This window comes from Cebus imitator, unplaced genomic scaffold (genome assembly GCF_001604975.1).
Source record: "Cebus imitator isolate Cc_AM_T3 unplaced genomic scaffold, Cebus_imitator-1.0 Scaffold117, whole genome shotgun sequence".
Lineage (NCBI taxonomy): Eukaryota > Metazoa > Chordata > Mammalia > Primates > Cebidae > Cebus > Cebus imitator.
Window position 1 is genome coordinate 3,148,920 of NW_016107432.1, and position 18,565 is coordinate 3,167,484.

An 18,565-nucleotide genomic window follows, 5' to 3' on the forward strand; every position below is an offset into this window, starting at 1 on the left:
ATGTCCAGAAGCATGAGTATTTATTGTGCATAGGTTAGGGGGCAGGGCAGTGAGTGAAATTATGTTTAAGGATAGTGATAGGGTCGTGAGCAATAAAGCATGGGGTCCACCCCCATTAGGTCACCTAGGCCAGGAGGTGGACAGTGCACAGCAAGGGGCCTGTTCCCATGAAGGCAAGAGCCGTGTGCAGTGAGGGGTCCACCCCCATTAGGTCACCGAGGCTTGAAGATGGGCGGTGTGCAGTGAAGAGGGTGCAGTGTGCGATACTTCTATCTGTGGGAAAACTACTAAGAAGATTTATAGGAGGATGCTTTAAGTCACACAGCAGTGACAGAGCTGTCAAGGTTACCGCCACCTTCTGGCAGCTTCCAATGGGTTCTATGTGAAGATGCTTTTCGAGCAGCACAGCAGCAAGAGCTGATAGAGCTCACAGTCACCAAGGTGGATTGCCGTTCTGAGGGCGGCCTTCCACAAGAACTGGAGCAAGGTCATGCTCTGCACTGTGTCCACTCTAGGCATTCCTCCGATTATGAACTAAGATATAATCATAGGTATATATATATATATATAGGGAAATACTCTTTAGGCACTCATACTATCAACTATTATATCACTATATATAGAGGATTATATAAAGGGATTCTTCAAGCCCTATTTCTATAAACTAATATATGATTATGTAAAGGGTTATATAAAAGGAAATAGCTGAGTAGTAACACTATAAAGTGAGCTATTCCTCAAGCCCTAACTGTGCCAGGGTTCTGCTTAGCTCTCATTCCTCGGTGCCTATATGGGGGGGTTACCCACACAGGAGGAGGCAGCAGGTGGCCGGGCGCAGGGATGTGCTAACCCCTGCCACCAGGGGAGCTGGGGACAGGGGGGTCCCAGACACTCTATCCTTTGCAGCGAGTCAGGTTGTGATTTACTGGGAGGTGGTGGACAAAATAGAGAGGCTTCTGGGGAGAAATTCCTGGCTCCGCGGTGGACTTGCAGAGCTCAAGAGGCAACCACGTGGTAGAAGGTGCAAGGAACTTCAATAAGGCTTTGGGCCCTGTAGGTGGGGCTGCCATGAGCAGCAAGCTCAGTCCAGAAGAGCAGTTCCTCTCCAGCATCCACTTCCTGCACAGTTATACATCGTAAGTAGCTGGAGCAGAGCACCCCGGCATTCCGCAGGCAGCTAAGAACCAGAGAGCAATGCAGGCCAGCTAGGAATCCAGCGTCTCCCCCAGGACCCCCCCCCCCCCCGCACAACTCGTTAGTGCGTCGTTATCATGTCTGCTTGGCCCCAGCCCCGTCCCACTGTCCTGGCTTGTTCCAAGAACTTCTGTGTTCTCCAGCTTTGGTTTCAGCTGCAGCGCTGTCTGGTCCCCACGTTGGGCAACTCCAGCCGAGATTCCTACACCCAAATGTGACTCTGTTGCCTGAGGAGAAACCTCAGCTTTGGGTGTGCCAAGCCATGTGCACAGCTCATCCCAACCCCCGCAGGCCCGCCTGCCTCTCCCGCCTCCAGTCCTCCCCTGTGATGAACAGATGCCCACTGCCCTCCAGGGTTTGGCCAAGCATGTGCCTGTCCCCTAGCCTCCTGTGGTTGAGCCTGCCATGTACCTGCACACAGGAGGGGCTCCTGGCGTTTGCCCTACATGATGGGCTATCTTGGGAGCTGCTGGAGAGTCACCTTGGTGGGGATGCCAGAGGCCTGGGTTCCCCCAGCCAGCCTCAGTTTCCACATGGAGTCTTTTTGCCCATCACATGGGACAACCTAGTATTGGGGGAAAACTCAGTCCATGGGGGAAAACTCAGTCCACCCTAAAGAAGCATTGGCGTTTTAGATGGATGAATGCTGCTTCATGTGACTCAATGTCAATGGACTCTATTTATTCAACGCAGCTATTTATGTGAGTCTCCTCTGTTCCAGGCACGTGTGAAAGAAAAACTCCCCAAGTTGCTTGACACCGGGACAAACCAGGAAGTTCACTGCGTCTGGTTCCTCCTGCCAACTCACCCAGGCTACTGTTCCATTTCCTGGCACAGAGTGGGGGGCGAGCTCCTCAGTACCCAGAGCGTCTGGTGTGTAGCCAAAGGCCTCCAGTTTATTGGCCTGTATGTTCAGTGTCACGCTCAAGACAAGGGCCACCCTATCACTTCACATACCTCAAATACAGAAAGTGCCTGGAAATGTTGATAAGGTACTAAAGGAAACCACTGGGTTGTCAGTCACATACACACAGAAAAAAAAAAACAGTCATTTTTATTTTTTAAGATGGAGTTTTGCTCGTTGCCCGGGCTGGAGTACAATGGTGTCATCTCAGCTCACTGCAACCTCCACCTCCTGGATTCAAGTGATGCTCCTATCTCAGCCTCCCAAGTAGCTAGGATTGCAGGTGCCTGTCACCACACCCCCCTAATTTTTTGTATTTTTAGTAGAGACAGGGTTTCACCATCTTGGCCAGGCTGGTCTTGAACTCCTCACCTCAGGTGATTCACGCACCTTGGCCCCCCAAAGTGCTGGGGTTACAGGTGTGAGCCATTGCACCCAGCCAAAAAAAAAAAAAAGAAATTTTTCATACTAAAATGATGAACAAGTAAATTTGAAACAAAAATGGACAAATACCTACAATATTTTTAAATGTATTTATTTTAATTGGCAAATAATAATTATATATATTTGTTGTTTACAACTTGTTTTAAAATATGTATACATTGTGGACTGGCTAAATCAAGTTAATTAGCATGCATTAACTCACATACTTGTTTTTTGGGGTGGTGAGAACACTTAAAATCTACTCTCTTAGCAATTACCAAGCACAAGATACGTTGTTATTAAGTATAGTCACCATGTTGTACTATAGATCCCTTGATCATACTCCTCCATGGAGCTGAAATGTATCCCTTGACCAACATCACCACCCAGCCCCAGGTAACCACCATTCCACCCTCTGCTTCTGTGAGTCGACTTTTGTAGATCCCACCTGTAAGTGAAATCATGCGGTATTTGTCTTTCTGTGCCTGGTTTTTTCACTTAACGCCCTTCTGGTCCATCCATATTGTCATTCGTGGCAGAATTGTCTTCCCTTTTAAGGCTGACTGGTGTACCATTGCGTACACCCACCACATTTTCTACCTAAAATATTTTTTAGTACAATGGCTGAAAACTGCCACATAACTTGTTTAACTGCCACAAGGCTTGGTTTTCAGCCACGAGATGGGAAGAGAAATAACATCTGCCCTGCAGGATGATTGCGAGCTGTGAAGCGCCATGAGGCCCAGGGGAGCTGAAAACTGCCGCAGCAGGACAGGCCTTCCAGAAGCCGACAGACCTGCCTTGTTACTTAAGCCCTCCAGGGCCCAGTTTCGTCAGTGATGCGATGAGTGCAAAAGAACGCCTGTCTCGTGGGATTGCAAAATGATACAGAGGATGTCTTCATCCGTTCTGTGCTGCTGTAACAGACTCCTACAGACTGGATAACTTAGAGTGTAGAGAAACTTGCTGGCTTGTGGTTCTGGAGGCGGGGAGGTCCAGCGTCAAGGTCAGGGCCTTCTTGTTGCGACGTCACATCGCAGAATAGCAGAAGGGCAAAGAGGAAGGATGATTGAGCGAGAGAGAGAAAGAGAAGGGGGCTGAACCCTCCTTTTATAGCAAGCCCACCAGCCCATTGAGGAGGGCAGAGGCCTCGTGGCCTAATCACCTCTCGAAGGTCCCACCTATTAATATCGTCACAATGGCAATCAAACTTCAACATGAACGTTGGAGGGGACAGTCATTCAAGCCAGAACAGAGGGGATGGCAAATGCTCTGAACACAAGCCTAGAAATTCATCTTAGAAATCGTGCAAAAGCAGATTTCCACTTCTGTCGTTCCCTGTGATGGTGTGACCTCAAAAGCCTCCCAGGACAGAGCTTGTGAACACAAGATAGAAACAGCAAACTTTTAATGCAGAGCTGAGCTCACAAGGAGGTCAGGGACGTGACAGGAGCCAGAGACAAACAAAAGACTGAAAACCAGGTCTTGAAGTGTGAGAGCCCGAGGGCAGCTGCCCAGCAGAGTGTTGGTCTGGAGCCTCAGGGTCTAACTCTCTACACTCACATGGGAAAGGAGATGAGGCCTCCGTGGACCCACATGAAGCAGGAACTGGAACAAAGGCACTCAAAGGGCTACACCCTCAGGAGAGATGTGAATGAGTAGCTGTGTGCCCACAGGAACAGGAAGACAATACAATGGTTCCATGTTGGCTTGCCTGTTGTGGTTCTGTGAGACAGAAAGTTCTGTTGACAATTGATAATCAGGGTTCACAGCCTCTTTAGGCATCAGGTATTGATTTTTTCTTTTTTCTTTTTTTTTTTTTTTTAGGTGGAGTCTAGCTCTGTTGCCAGGCTGGAGTGCAGTGGCATGAGCTTGGCTCACTGCAACCTCTGTCTCCCAGGTTCAAGCAGTTCTCCCATCTCAGCCTCCCCAAATAGCTGGAACTACAGGCACACACCACCACACTGAGCTAATTTTAGTATTTTTAGTAGAGACCGGGTTTCACCATGTTGTGCAGGATGGTCTCAATCTCTTGATCTGCCTGCCTTAGCCTCCCAGAGTGGTAGGATTACAGGCATGAGCCACTGCGCCCAGCCTGAATTTTTCTTTTTTGAGGCAAGGTCTAGCTGTGTTGCCCAGGCTGGTCTTGAACTCCTGGGCTCAAGCGATTCTCCTGCCTTGGCTTCCCAACGTGCTGGGATTACAGGCATGAGCTACCATGCCCAGCCTAGGTATTGAATTTTCACAGGTTGCACAGTCCAGGCCCTACCACCCCTGCAGCAAATAACTTGATATAAAACCTGAGCTCAGGCCAGTAGTACCCTTAAAGCCCATGACAGAAGCAGGCACAGTAATAGAAGTAAAATCACATAGACATTCTCAATCTAGCCCCTTCTAATTCCTACCCGTAAAGCCCACTGAAGATGAGTTTACAATCATAAAGTACAAAACATGCAAAGAAAGAACCACTTGGAGGGAAGTCAGCAGATGTGTGAACAGGAGGAATGGACTCCTCCACCAAAGGCCTTCAGAAGGTAAATTGAGCAAATAAGAGAACATTAATTAAGCATGTTTACATGGTTAAGAATTACAGGAATAAAAGAAGTAAATGAATAAGAATTCGATTCCAAGGGAGTGGGGGGAGAATAGGCAGTTTTGAAGAGCTAAAGGGAATATCTAGAACCCAAAACTGTACTTGCTAAAATTAACTCAATGGACGAGTTAAAAAGCAATTTAGACCTAGCTGAAAACTGAATTTGTGATATATGCAGAAGTTACTTCTGCTGTGAGGCAGAGCATGATGACAGAATGAGGAGATCCCAAACATCTATGAGTGTTCCATTCTGAATGATTAGAAGAATGAGGAAGCAGCAGTATTTATAAAGATAATGACTAAGAAAGTTCTATACTTGATGAAAAATGTGAATCCTAAGATTCGGGAACACTGTGAGACTTGAGCTGGGGACAAAAAATGAAACTACGCTCCTACATTTAGGAGTAAAACTACAGAATACAAAAGAAATGTTAAAGTGAAAAAGAAAAGAAAACCACTCAGATTACGTCAAAAGCAGTTATCATGAAAGCAGCCTTATCAATTACAATGATAAAAGTCAAGCAATAGTCAAATATCTATTTTTTCAAAGTCACAAGATAAAATTAGTAACATAGGATTCTATACATAGTATTATTTGTTATCTACTGGGGCATAGCAAAATTCCCCAAAACTTGGCAGCTTAAAAAACATTCAGTATTTCACCATTTCCATGAGTCAGAAATCCAGGTGTGGCTTAATTGAGTCCTCTGCATATTGGCTTCTCACCAGACTGCAGTCAGGACATTGGCACAGCATCTGTGGTCTCATCTGAAGGCTTGCCTGGGGAAGTCTGCATCTGCGCTTATGCTTCATGGGCTGTTGGGCAGAGGCACCCTCAGCTCCTGGCTCTCCCATGGGGCAGCTCCTATCAACAAAGCATGCCAGACAAGAGGGCAACACACAGGCTTCTAGGAAGAAGAAAGCCACGGTCATTTTTTTTTTAAACAAAGCAATATTTGTGTAATTACCACTTGGTTTGAGAAGTAGAACACTGTGTCAAAAAGTCCTCCAAAGCCCCCACCAGTAACTGCCCTCCTCCTTCTCCCCAATACAATTACTCCCCTCACTTCTGTCTTTTTGTCAACTTTTTAAAATTGTGGTGAAATGCATATAACTTCAAATTACAAACTTAAACATTTTAAATATATAGTTTGGTGGTGGTAAATACACTCATGATGTGCAACCGTCATCACAATCCATGTAGAACTCTTTCTGTCTTTTAAAACTGAAACTCTGTCTCCATTAAACAATAATTCCTCATTTCCCTTCCCCTGGCCCTGGTACCCACCATTATACTTTCTGTTTCTATAATTTTGACTACTCTAACTACCTAATATAAGTGGAATTATGTAGTAGTTGTATTTTTGGCAACTGGCTTATTTCATTTGGCACAGTGTCCTTAAGGTTCATCCATGTTGCAGCCTGTGTCAGACTCTCCTCCCTTTTTTAGGCTAAATAGTATCCCATTGTTTATATCACATTCTGCTTATTCATTTATCCATCAATAAGCACTTGGGTTGTGATAAGGTTTGGCTGTGTCCCCACCCAAATCTCATTTTGAATTGTGGCTCCCACAATTCCCACATGTTGTGGGAGGAACCCAGTGAGAAGTAATTGAATCATGGGGGCAGGTCTTTCCCATGCTATTCTCATGATGGTGAATAAATCTCACAAGATCTGATGGTTTTATAAAGGGGAGTTTCCCTGAACAAGCACTCTTCTCTTGTCTACTGCCATGTTAGATGTGCCTTTCCACCATGATGATGAGGTCTCCCCAGCCATGTGGAACTGTGAGTCCATTAAACCTCTTTTTCCTTATAAATTACCCAGTCTTGCATGTCTTTGTTAGCAGCATGAAAATGGACTAATACAGGTTGCGTCCATGTTTTAGCTACTGTGAATAATGCTGCTATGAACATGTGTGTACAAATACCTCTTTGAGATTTTGCTTTCAATTCTTTAGGGTATATGTGCAGAAATTCAGTTGCTGGGTAATTCTATTTTTAATTTTTTGAGGAACCACCATACTGTTTTCCATCATGGATGTAACATTTCACATTCCCAGCAATGGTGCAGAAGGGTTTCAGTTTCTCCACATACTTGCTAACAATTGTTATTTTCTGGGTTTTTTTGTGTGTTTATTTGTTTGTTTAATTAATGTAGTAACCAACCTAATGGTGTCAGGTGGTATATCATTGCAGTTTTGTTTGTTTTTTGTTTTTGAGACAGGGTCTCACTCTGTTGCCCATGCTGGAGTACAGTGGTACAATCATAGCTTACTGTAAACTTGACCTCCTGGGCTCAAGTGATCCTCCTACCTCAAGCTCCTGTGTAGCTGGAAATACAGGCATACTACACCTCCATGCCTGGCTAATTTTTAATTTTTTTTTTTTAGATATTTGGAAGGGGAGAGTCTAACTATGTTGTGCCGGGTGGTCTTGAACTGGGCTCAAGCAATCCCACAGCCTCTCGAAGTGCGGGAATTACAGGTGTGAGCCATCGCACCCTAGCCTCATTGTAGTTTAGATATGCATTTGCCTAACGAATGGTGATGTCAAGCATTTTTTCATATGTTTATTGGCCATTTAAATACTTATCTAGAGAAATGTCTATTCAAGTCATGTGTCTGTTTTTTAATCAGCTTGTTATTTTATTGTAGAGTTTTGGGAGTTTTCTACTTATTAAGGACACTAATTCCTGATCACATATACAACTTGCAACTATTTTCTCCTATCTAGTAAGTTGCCTGTTTACTCTGTTGACGTTGTCTTTTGCCCGTGCTTCTGTTGTCATATCCAAGAAAATATTGCCAAATCGAATGTTGTAGCTTTGTCTTATTATTAATATTTTTTAGAGTTTTACAGTTTTAGGTTGTACATTTAGGTCTTTGTAGTTTGTATATGGTGTGAGACAAAAGGTCCAACTTTATTCTTCTGCAAATTGATGTCCTGTTTTCCCAGAATGGTTTGCCAAAAAGGCTGTTTTCTTCCCCCACTGAACAGCATCGGCACCTTGTCAAAGATCATTTGACCATATATATGAAGGTTTATTTCTGAGCTCTGCATTCTATTTCATTGACCAATGTGTCTATCTCTATGCCAATGTGGTACTGGCGTAAAGATAGATATGTAGGTCAAGGGTACCATACTGGCATAAGGACAGACTGTAGATTACTGTATTCTTGACTACTGTAGCTTTATACTGAGTTTACCAGATTACTAAATTATTGAATACTGTAGCTTTGAAGTAAGTTTTAAAATCAGGAAGTGTGAGTCCTCTAACTTTCTTTTTTTCTTTCAAGATTGTTTTTGCTATTTGGGATTCCTTCAAATTCCATGTAAGTTTTAGGATAGGTTTTTCCATTTCTGAAAAAATAAAAGGCTTTGTGGTTTTGACAGGATTGAATTAAATCTGTAGATCACTTTGAGTACTATTGACATCTTCCAATGCAAAAACATTGGATGTGTTTCCATTTATTTATGTCTTCTTTAATTTCTTACAGCAATTTTTTGTAGTTGTCGGTATAGAAGTCTTTCACCTCCTCGATTAAGCTAATGCCTAATTTTTTTTTTTTTTGCTGCTACCATAGGTAGAATTGTTTTCATAATTTCCTTTTCAGACTGTTTATTGTTAGCATGAACAATGTATTGACTTTGTATATTACTACTTGGCTGAATTCATTTATTATTTCATTTCTTTTTCATGCCTAATTGCCCTGTCTAGCACTTTTAGTACTATGCTGAATAGCAGTGGGGAAACAGACACCCTTCCTTGTGGGTTTTTCTTATATTCTTTTATGATGTAATGTGGAGGCAGTTTCCTTTTATTCCTAATTTGGTAAGTGCTTTTTTTTTTTTAATCATGAAATGTGTTGAATTTTGTCAAATGCCTCCTCTGCATCAATTCAGATGGTTATGTGAGGGATTTCCCCCTTCTTCTGGTAATGTCGTGTATTGCACTGATCCATTTTCATATGTTGAAACATCTTAGTACTCCAAGAATAAGTCACACTTGGTCATTGTGTATAATCCTTTTAATATGATGCTGAATTAGGTTTGCTAGTATTTTGTTGAGGATTTTCTTTTTTTTTTTTTTTTTTTTTTGGAGACGGAGTTTCGCTCTTGTTACCCAAGCTGGAGTGCAATGGCGCGATCTCGGCTCACCGCAACCTCCGCCTCCTGGGTTCAAGCAATTCTCCTGCCTAAGCCTCCTTAGTAGCTGGGATTACAGGCACGCACCACCATGCCCAGCTAATGTTTTGTAGTTTTAGTAGAGACGGGGTTTCACCATGTTGACCAGGATGGTCTCGATCTCTTGACCCCGTGATCCACCTGCCTCGGCCTCCCAAAGTGCTGGGATTACAAGCGTGAGCCACCACGCCCAGCCTAAGGATTTTCGCATCTATATTCATCAGGGATATTAGTTCTTTAGTTGTTTTGTTTTGCTTGAGACAGGGTCTTGCTCTGTTGCCCAGGCTGAAGCACAGTGACACAACCTTGGCTCACCGCAACCTATACCTCCTGACTCAAGCCATTCTCCTACCTCAGCTTCCAGAGTAACTGGGACTACAGGCACATGCTACCATCCCCAGCTACTTTTTGTATTTTTGTGTAGAGATGGGGTTTCCCTGTGTTTCCCAGGCTGGTCTTGAACTCCTGAGCTTCTACCTTGGCCTCCCACAGTGCTGGGGTTGCAGGCATGGGCCACTGTGCCTGGCCCTAGTCTGTAGTTTTTGTTAAAAAATTTTTTTGTGTTTTAGGGACAGGGTCTTCCTGTCCTTCCTGTTGCCCAGGCTGGAATGCAGTGGTACGATCATGGCTCTTTGCAGCCTGGAACTTCTGGGCTTAAAGGATCTTCTCACCTTAGCCTCCCAAGTAGCTAGGGCTACAGGCATGCACCACCACACCAGCTTATTTTATTTTTTGTAGAAACGGGGTCTCACTGTGTCACCCAGGCTATTCTTGAACTCCTGGTTCCAAGTGATCCTCCTGTCTCAGCCTCCCAAGATACTGGGATTACAGGTACGATTCACCACACTCAGCCCAGTTTTCTTTTCTTATAATGTCTTTGTCTGGCTTTGCTATCAGGATAATGCTGGCCTTATAGAATGAGTTAGAAAGTAGTCCTTTGCCTTCAGTGTTTCTGAAGAGTTTGAAAAGAGTTGGTATTCTTCATCAAATATTTGGGAGAATTTGCCAGTGAAGTCATCAAGTCCAGGGCTTTTCTTTGTCAGATTTTTGATTACTGATTCAATCCCCACATTACTTAAAATTCTGTTAAGACTTTCTACTTATTCCTGATTTACTTGTTTCTCAGATTTTATTTTTCTAGGAATTTGTTCATTTCATACATGTTATCCAATTTGTTGGCATGCAATTGTTCATAGTACTCTCTTGTAAATTATTTTTATTTCTATAGAGTTTGTAGTAATGTGTCCACTTTCATTTCTGATTTAGTAACTGGAGTTTTCTCGCTATTTACTTAGACCATCTAGTGAAAGATTTGTTAATTGTGTTGATCTTTTAAATAACTAACTTTTGGTTTTATTGATTTTTCTCTATAGTTTTTCAATTCTTTATTTCATTTATCTCTTCTGTAATCTTCAGTATTTCTTTTCTTCTGCTAGCTTTGGATTTAGTTTATTTTTATTTTTCTAGCTCCTTAAGTTGTAAACTTAAGCTGCTGGTTTGAGATCTTTCCAGTTTTTTAATGTAAGCATTTATAACTATGAATTTCCCCTGTGGCACTGCTTTTGTGGCATCCTGTATGTGCTGGCCTGCTGCATTTTCATTTTCATTCTAAGTACTTTCTTATTTCCCTTGTGATTTTTTCTAGGGCCTATTAGTTGTTTAAGAGTGTGTTGTTTAACTTCCAGAAATTTGCAGATTTTACAGTTTTACCTCTGTTATTAATTTCTAACTTCATCTTCTTGTGGTTGGAGAAGAGTTTGTATGATACCTGCACTTGAAAATCACTTGAGACTTAATTTGTGGCCTAACAGATGATATATCCTGGAAAGTGACTCATGCTTATTTGAGAAGGATGTGTATGCTGCTGTTGTTGTTGGTAGAATGTTTGTATGTGTGTTAGATCTAGCTGGTTTATTGTGTTGCTTAAATCCCTTATTTCCTCACTTACCTTCTGTGTGGTTGTCCTATCCATTATTGAGAACAGGGTATTGGAGTCATCAACTATTGTTGTAGAACTATGGTAACATATGTCTTTCATATGTGATAGATTTGATAGTCTTACAATTAATCAGGTTATGAAAAATTGAAGAACCCAATTAACAAGCATCATTCTAAAGACATATAAAAAGCCTGTACCCCAAATTAAAGAATTCACTATTTTGAAGCATATATGGAATGTTTACTAACAAACAATGAACACCTTACCAGCCCACAAAACCAAATCTCAACAAATACCAAGGAATCTCTATCACACTGGTCATGTTCTCTGACCAAATGCAGTGACAACAGAATAAGAAGCAATCACCAAACATTTGAAAATGTAAAACCATAAAACCACATTTGACTAATAGCCCAAAGAATGAATCACAGTGGGAGCTGAAAAGATTTAGAACCAGGCAATAAGAAATACGACATATAAAACTTTTTAGCATGCAGCTACACCTAAGTGCCTTTAGGTCATGAATGGACTGCAGGGTCTGGAGTAGTTGGGAGCTTAGCCTTAGTGGTCACATTCTACAAAGAAGGAGTCCACACAAGAGCCTGTTCCCTCCATGCCTATATCCAGATGGAATCCTTGGAAAGCTTTCTCTTGTGCTCCCCACTTTGCTGTGAGGTCTTTAAAATTGTTACTTCTCATCTCTGCTTCCATTCCCAACTTCTAGGTTTTGCTCAGCTAGTTTCCCACGTTTCTTATCAGATTGTTGTATCTTTTGCAGCACATTGACATCCATCTTCATAAGAGTCCCGTGGAGCACACCTGTCACCAGGAGGGAATGAGGCGTGGGACTCCAGAGCCAGATGCTGGGTTTGATTCTAAAACCTCCACTCACCAGCTGGGTGACTGTAACCAGAAGCTCATCTTCTCTGGGCCTGCTTTTCCTCTCTTGGAAACAGAGATTATGAGGGCAAGCACCTTCCTCATGAGTAGTTGGAGATTAAGAGAATTGACATAAAAAGGAGATTATGATCCCCATGGGTGGTTTGGAGAGTGAAGTGGGTTGATGGAAAATGGGTGACAACCCCTTGTGGGGTTTGCAAGAGAGAAGTGGAATGAGGAACCATGGAGATTATGATAACCCTTCAGGGATTTCAAGGGGCAGAAGAGTATTGATTGAAATTGAGTTGATGATATGTCTTCCTCATGGGCAGTTGGGAGAATAAAATCGGCCATAGAAAATGGAGATTATGACAGCTGATTATCCAGAGAGTCAAGTGGGTTCATGGAAATGAGAATATTGCAACTGCTCCCTCATTGTAATGGGGTAATGCAAAACTAGTTGAGGTCATGCTGAGATGGTGATAGGCCTCCTCTGTGTGTTCAGGTGGAAGGAATGGGTTGATGCATAATTGACGTTTCTTTCCTGTGTGTGGCAGGCGAGCTCAACCAGATCAATGGGATGATCATATTATGACAGTGCTGTCCCCTTGGAAGGTTGGGAAGGTGAAATGGGTTAATGGAAAATGGAGGTTATGACAACATGTCCCCTATGGGTGTTTGAAATGGTGAAGTGGGTTGACTAGAAGTGAAAGTTAGTACGCCTCTTCCTTTTGTGTGATGGAGAAGTCGTAGTGGGTTGACGGAACATTGAGACGATGCCATATTCTTTTTGTGGTTGTTGGTAGGGTCAGGTGGGCTCATGGACCAAGGAGATGGTAACATACCTTTCTGCCGGTTGCTAGGAGGGTGAAGAGGGTTGCGAGAATGCAGGCTGGGCGATTAGCACGCTGCCACCCTTTTGGGTGGTTGGAGGTGAACTGAGTTGATGAATGAGGAGGATTATGGTTTGACTGTCTTCTGTGCGTTGCTAAGAGGATGAAGAGGGTTGAGAGAATGTGGAGATTGGACAACACCCATAGCTACACAGTTTCTTGGGATTTTCTTTACCTCTTTTCTCATGGTCTCACTTTAGCTGCTGCAGCTCCAACACTGAATGTTCACCCTGCCAGGTTGTATGCAGAGTGATGCCTTTTTTTAGTTAAAGAGATAATGACTTTCTCAGATACCACCTGCCTCCTACAGCGGACATCTCCTCAGGCCCTATTGGCCAGAACTGGGTCAACCTGCCCCACCCCCACAGTCCTAGCAAAGGGCAGGGGAGGCCCGTCACAGGCTTCCTTCAGTCATGGTGCATTCCCCAAGGACAAACTTACTTCCTCTGAGCCCATAGTATCAGGAGACTGGAACAGTTTGCATTTCCATTTGTTGGTGGTATCGTGCAGAAGAAAGAGGCTGGTGCTGGGAATACCAACAACGTTTGCAACAGAAAGCAAGGAGGTCAAGGAGCAAATGTCTAGGCACAGAATGGATCGTCCTGGTGGCTGTAGAAATTAGAAATCACAGTGACATGGGTGCCGCCAGCAAGAGGGGCTCAAGTCTTCACTGCTGACCTCGGCCATGGGAGGGGGCGACCACAGCGCAGGACGGGGGCGGGTGCTGTTTAGGAGCCAGCTACTTCCACGTTCTCAGGCAGGCAGTCCACTCCCCCATGGCCTGGCCTCTGGTGGGAGGCCCTTCCTTCTCCTGGAGTTTGGTCTTCTCTGTCTTGGCCCAGGCACTCACATCCCACCCACGCGACACCCGGTCTTCCTTTAGGTGAGGTCCCCACTCCTCAGACCCAGGGTCTGGCTTTCAGAAGCTCCAGCAGCAGAGGAACCGGTTGCAGCGACAGGCTCTCAGCCACAGGCAGGGTCACCTTGGAAACTCCAGGGCGGAGCTTCGCGAGGGGTAGGGCTCCAAACCGGGACCTGCACTGGGTGACTAAGGAGCTCACTCCTCCTCACGCTGCCCTCACCCTTGGCCCCTGCCCCGGGCTGCTCACCTGAGCTCTGCTGTCCACCTTCATGCTCACAAACACCTTTAGCCTTCCTGGTGGCACCGCCCAGCTGCAGACCCGCCACCCATGGTCTCTGTGTAGACTCTGTACTCGGCAAAGAGCCCCTGTTGACCCAAAGTGAGGGCCACCTGAAAGCCCACCTGCCTTCGGCCACTGTCCAAGCCCTCCCCATCCCCACTTCCCCCTAGCCCAGAGCCTCCAGCCTGCTCCCCCTGCAGCTCCTGCATCTACCTCCCCAGAGCCCAGGGCAGAGTCCCACAGGCTGGGGCCCTGCTGCGTATGCTCAGTCCTTGGGTCCACCTTGGACTCCCTACTCAGTAAAGGGCAACCGTGGCCAAGCATGGAGAGCCCCTAACCTCCACTCCAGTTCTCTGCATTTGACTCCCTGGTCAGCCGAGGGCCACCACCTGTTCGCAGCTCAGTACCCAGTGGCTTCCTGCCCACTTGCAGCTCTAAAGCCATGGCTTCTGAACGAGGCGCCCAGCTCAGCAAAGAGTGGCCTTGAACCCACATTTGTTATCCTTGAGAGCCCCACCCACCCGCCCACCTGGCATCCAGCACCACAGGTTTACCTGTGGTTCCCTGTGTCCTTATCTGCCTGGGGACAGTACCTCTGCCAAGACTAGAGGACCCAGCTGGAAGTGGCTGCTGCCTGGTGGATGAGAAGGGCCTCCCAGCAGTCCTCAGGCAGCCACCACACTGTTCTCCAGCAACATGAGCATAGGCACTGCAGAGTGTGGACAGCGGCCTTAGGGGCGGTCCATCGCCTCCCAGCAGCCCTGACCCTGGCCCTGGCTGTCCATCGCCTCCTGTCACCCCTGACCCTGGCCATCCATTTCCTCCTGGCACCCCAGATTCTGACCCTGGCCGTCCATCACCTCTCAGCACCCCAACCCTGGCGCTGGCCATCCATCACCTCCCAGCACCCCTGACCCTGGCCCTGGCCGTCCATCACCTCCCGGCACCCCAAACCCTGGCCCTGGCCGTGTATCACCTCCTGTCACCCCAGACTCTGACCCTGACTGTCCATTGCCTCCTGGCACCCCGACCCCCCCGACCCTGGCTGTCCATCGCCTCCTGGCACCCCGACCCTGGCCTTGGCTGTCCATCGCCTCCCAGCACCCCTGACCCTGGCCCTGGCTGTCCATTGCCTCCCGGCACCCCAGACTCTGACCCTGGCTGTCCATTGCCTCCCGGCACCCCGACCCTGACCCTGGCCATGCTCCAGCTCCTGGTGGTGTCCCAGCAGCTGGCACGCAGCCCCTCTGGTGCCACCACAGTACAAACACAATTATAATACAATAAATGGAAGGCCAAGAAACAGGGTCTCAAGACAGCAGAAGCCAGAGATGTGGAGCCCAAAGCGGAGCATTGTTACCCTGAGCAGAAAGTCTGAGACCCCAGTCCAGGTGGAAACATGTCTTTCAGTGGAGGGCCCAGGTCCAGGGTTACCTGTGAATGAAGAGGGGGCTGCCCCTGTGCGAGGCAGGCACAGAAACGTCAGCCACTCAGGCCTGGTGCTGAGGCCTCACCAGTGCTTGGAGTTCCCTGGAGTGCAGCCCCTTGGGGCCCATGGTTCTGGGGTGTTACTGAGGCCAAGGCATCTAAGTGCTGCAGGCCTGTGAGCAGCAGCTGTGAGGGAAGCCAGCAGTGTCCCTGGAAAGCAATCCCTGGGGCTGGGTAGGCAGGAGGAGTGTGGCAGGTGGGGAAGCTGGATAGAGGTGGCCAGGATGGGGGGCTGTGCTCTGTGGGCATGGGAAGTGTGGAAGGATGGGGGGGCAGGGAGAGACTTTGGGTTTGCCTTCACAAGGATCACCCTGGCTGCTCTCAGAGAGAAATTGAAGGAGCAAGGCAGGGAAACACAGTGGCGTCATGGTCACGGGGAAGGGCTGCTTTCCAGTGGTGGGGCTGAGAAGTGGTGAGGAAGAAGCCTCGGGTGGCAGGTGGCTTGCACCAAGTCTGGGCTGTGGCCCTACCTAAGCTCCAGGGAGGACGGGGTTTCTGCAGAGAGACCTGGGGAACACAGGACACACCCATGGAACCCCCAGTGGAGGTGGGTGGCCGATCAGCCTGGGGCCCAGAGGCAGCACTTGAGGTCACAGGCGCTAAAAGCAACAGTGTGTAAGCCAAGGAGAGGGTCAGAGGAGCTGGGTCTGGGGCACAGCGTGCCTTCTGGGGATGTGAGTGAACCTGAGGGGGTGTGGCAAGGGGGGGTGAGTGGGGTCAGCAGTGGAGGCAATGGGGCTGGCAGGGCAGAGTTCGGGCCACGCAGACCTGCCTGCAGAGAAGCAGCTTGGAGCTGATGTGGACGAGGCGCGCATCCAGTGAACCACAGTGTCAGGACATGGTCACTGATGTGGGGACAGTGAGGACCAGGAGGAGGGACTGTTTGAGCAGGGACTTGGGTGCAGGTCTGAGGAGGGAGGACATGGACGACCTCTTCCACTTCTCACACCAGGACCCTGGGCTGTCACTCCTGGAGGACTGGGGATGGGATTGTTTCTTCATCCATGTGCCTTTTCAGGGACGTTTCACTTGTTTCCAGGTGTTTTCGTTTTTTATGATTTCAAAGAAATCTGCAAACATTTGCACAGAGGTTTTCATGTGAAGGTAGGTTTTTGATTCTCTGGGACAGGTGTCCAGCTGTGTTGTTACTGGGTTGTAAAGTAAGTGTACGTTTCACTTTTAAGAACCCATGACTGTCTTACCAGCGTGGTTGCACCAGTTCACCCTCTCACCAGTGGCATGTGAGCAGGCTGCATTCTTGCCAACATTTGGCGTTGTCACTATTTTTAATGTTATCCATTTTAGCTGTTCTAATAGGTTGGTAGTGATCTCTCTCATTCAGGCTTTCCTTTCCATTTCCCTGGAGACTAGCACCATTGGATGTCTTTTCATGTGCTTATTTGTCATCTATATAACAGCTGTCTCTCAGTATCCATGGGGATTGGCTTCAGGTCACACCTCAAGTACAAAAATCCCTGGATGCTCAAGTCCATGATGTAAAATGGCAGAGCATTTGCTCATAACAAAGTATTCTCCTGTGTACTGTTTTTAAACCACCTGTAGATTACTTATAATACTGAATGCAATGTAAATGTTACGTGAATAGTTGTTTTGTTGTATTGTTTAGAGAATAACAACAACAAAAAGTCTATATATATTTCAATACAAACACAACTTTTTTTCAAGTATTTTGGATTTGTGGTTGGTAGAATCCACAGATGCACAGCCCAGAGATACTGAGCGAGGACTGTATTCTCTTTGGTAAAATTCGTCTTGTTTTTTGCCCGTTTTCTATTTGGATGGTTTGGTCTTTTTACTGTTGAGTTTTGAGTTTATATATTCTAGACACAAGTCCTTTATCAGATGTGTGGTTTGCAGATATTCTTTCGTAACAGGAAACTTGTTTTTTCATCCTCCCACCAGGATTTTTACAGAGCAAATGTTTTTAACTTTGCTGAAGTCCAATTTACCAAACATTTTATTTTATAGATTGTACTTTTAGGATCATGCCTAATATCTCTCAGCCAAACCCTAATCCTGAAGATTTTCTCGTATGTTTCCTTCTAAAAGTTTTATAATTTTACATTTAAATCTATGTGATGGTCAATTTGAGTTATTTTTTGTTTAAGGAGTGATGTTTAAATCAGGGTGGTTTTGCTTTCTTTGTTTGTTTATTTTTGCCTGTGGGCATCCAATTGCGCCAGCGCAATTTGCTGAAAAGACAATCCTCTTTCAGTTAGATTAAGTTTTCACTTTTGTCAAAAATCAGTTGTACTAATGTGAGTCCAATTCTGGGCACTCTATTCTGTAACATTGATGAATGTGGCTTTTCCTCCATGGATACTACATAACCTTGATTACTATGGTTATGCTATAGAGTAAGTCTTGAAATGGGACACACTGGTTTCTCCCATTGTATTCTTTTTATTCTTTAGAGACAAGATTCTTGTTCTGCCACTCAGGCTGGAGTGCAGTGGCATGATTATAGCTCACCACAGTCTCAAACTCTTGGGCTCAAGCAATCCTCCCATCTCAGCCTCCCAAGTACCTGGGAGTACAGGCACGCACTAACATGCCTGGCTAATTTTTTTAAATTTATTTTTGTAGAGACAGGGTCTCACTATGTTGCCTAGGCTGGTCTGAAAACTCCTGACCTTAAGCAATCCTCTCAACTTGGCCTCCCAAAGTGTTGGGATTACAGAAATGAACCTTACTCCTTTTCAATATTGTTTTAGCTACCCTGGTTCCTTTGCATTTCCATACACAATTTAGAATGAGCATGTGTGTGTGTGTGTGTGTGTGTGTGTGTGTGTGTTTTAGATTAAGTTTTGCCCAGGCTGGAGCACAATGACGCGATCTCAGCTCACTGCAACCTCCACCTCCTGGATTCAAATGATATTCTTGCCTCAGCCTCCTGAGT

The 18,565-nt window shown here is 45.8% G+C and overlaps 1 long non-coding RNA gene across 1 annotated transcript; it reads left to right on the forward strand.

The window, feature by feature from the left end:
* Positions 1 to 738: 738 nt before the first annotated feature.
* LOC108311558 lies at positions 739 to 6,939 on the forward strand. The gene is made up of 2 exons (XR_001828264.2): positions 739 to 2,186; positions 6,809 to 6,939. It is a non-coding gene; the product is annotated as an uncharacterized LOC108311558 (long non-coding RNA).
* Positions 6,940 to 18,565: the final 11,626 nt, after the last annotated feature.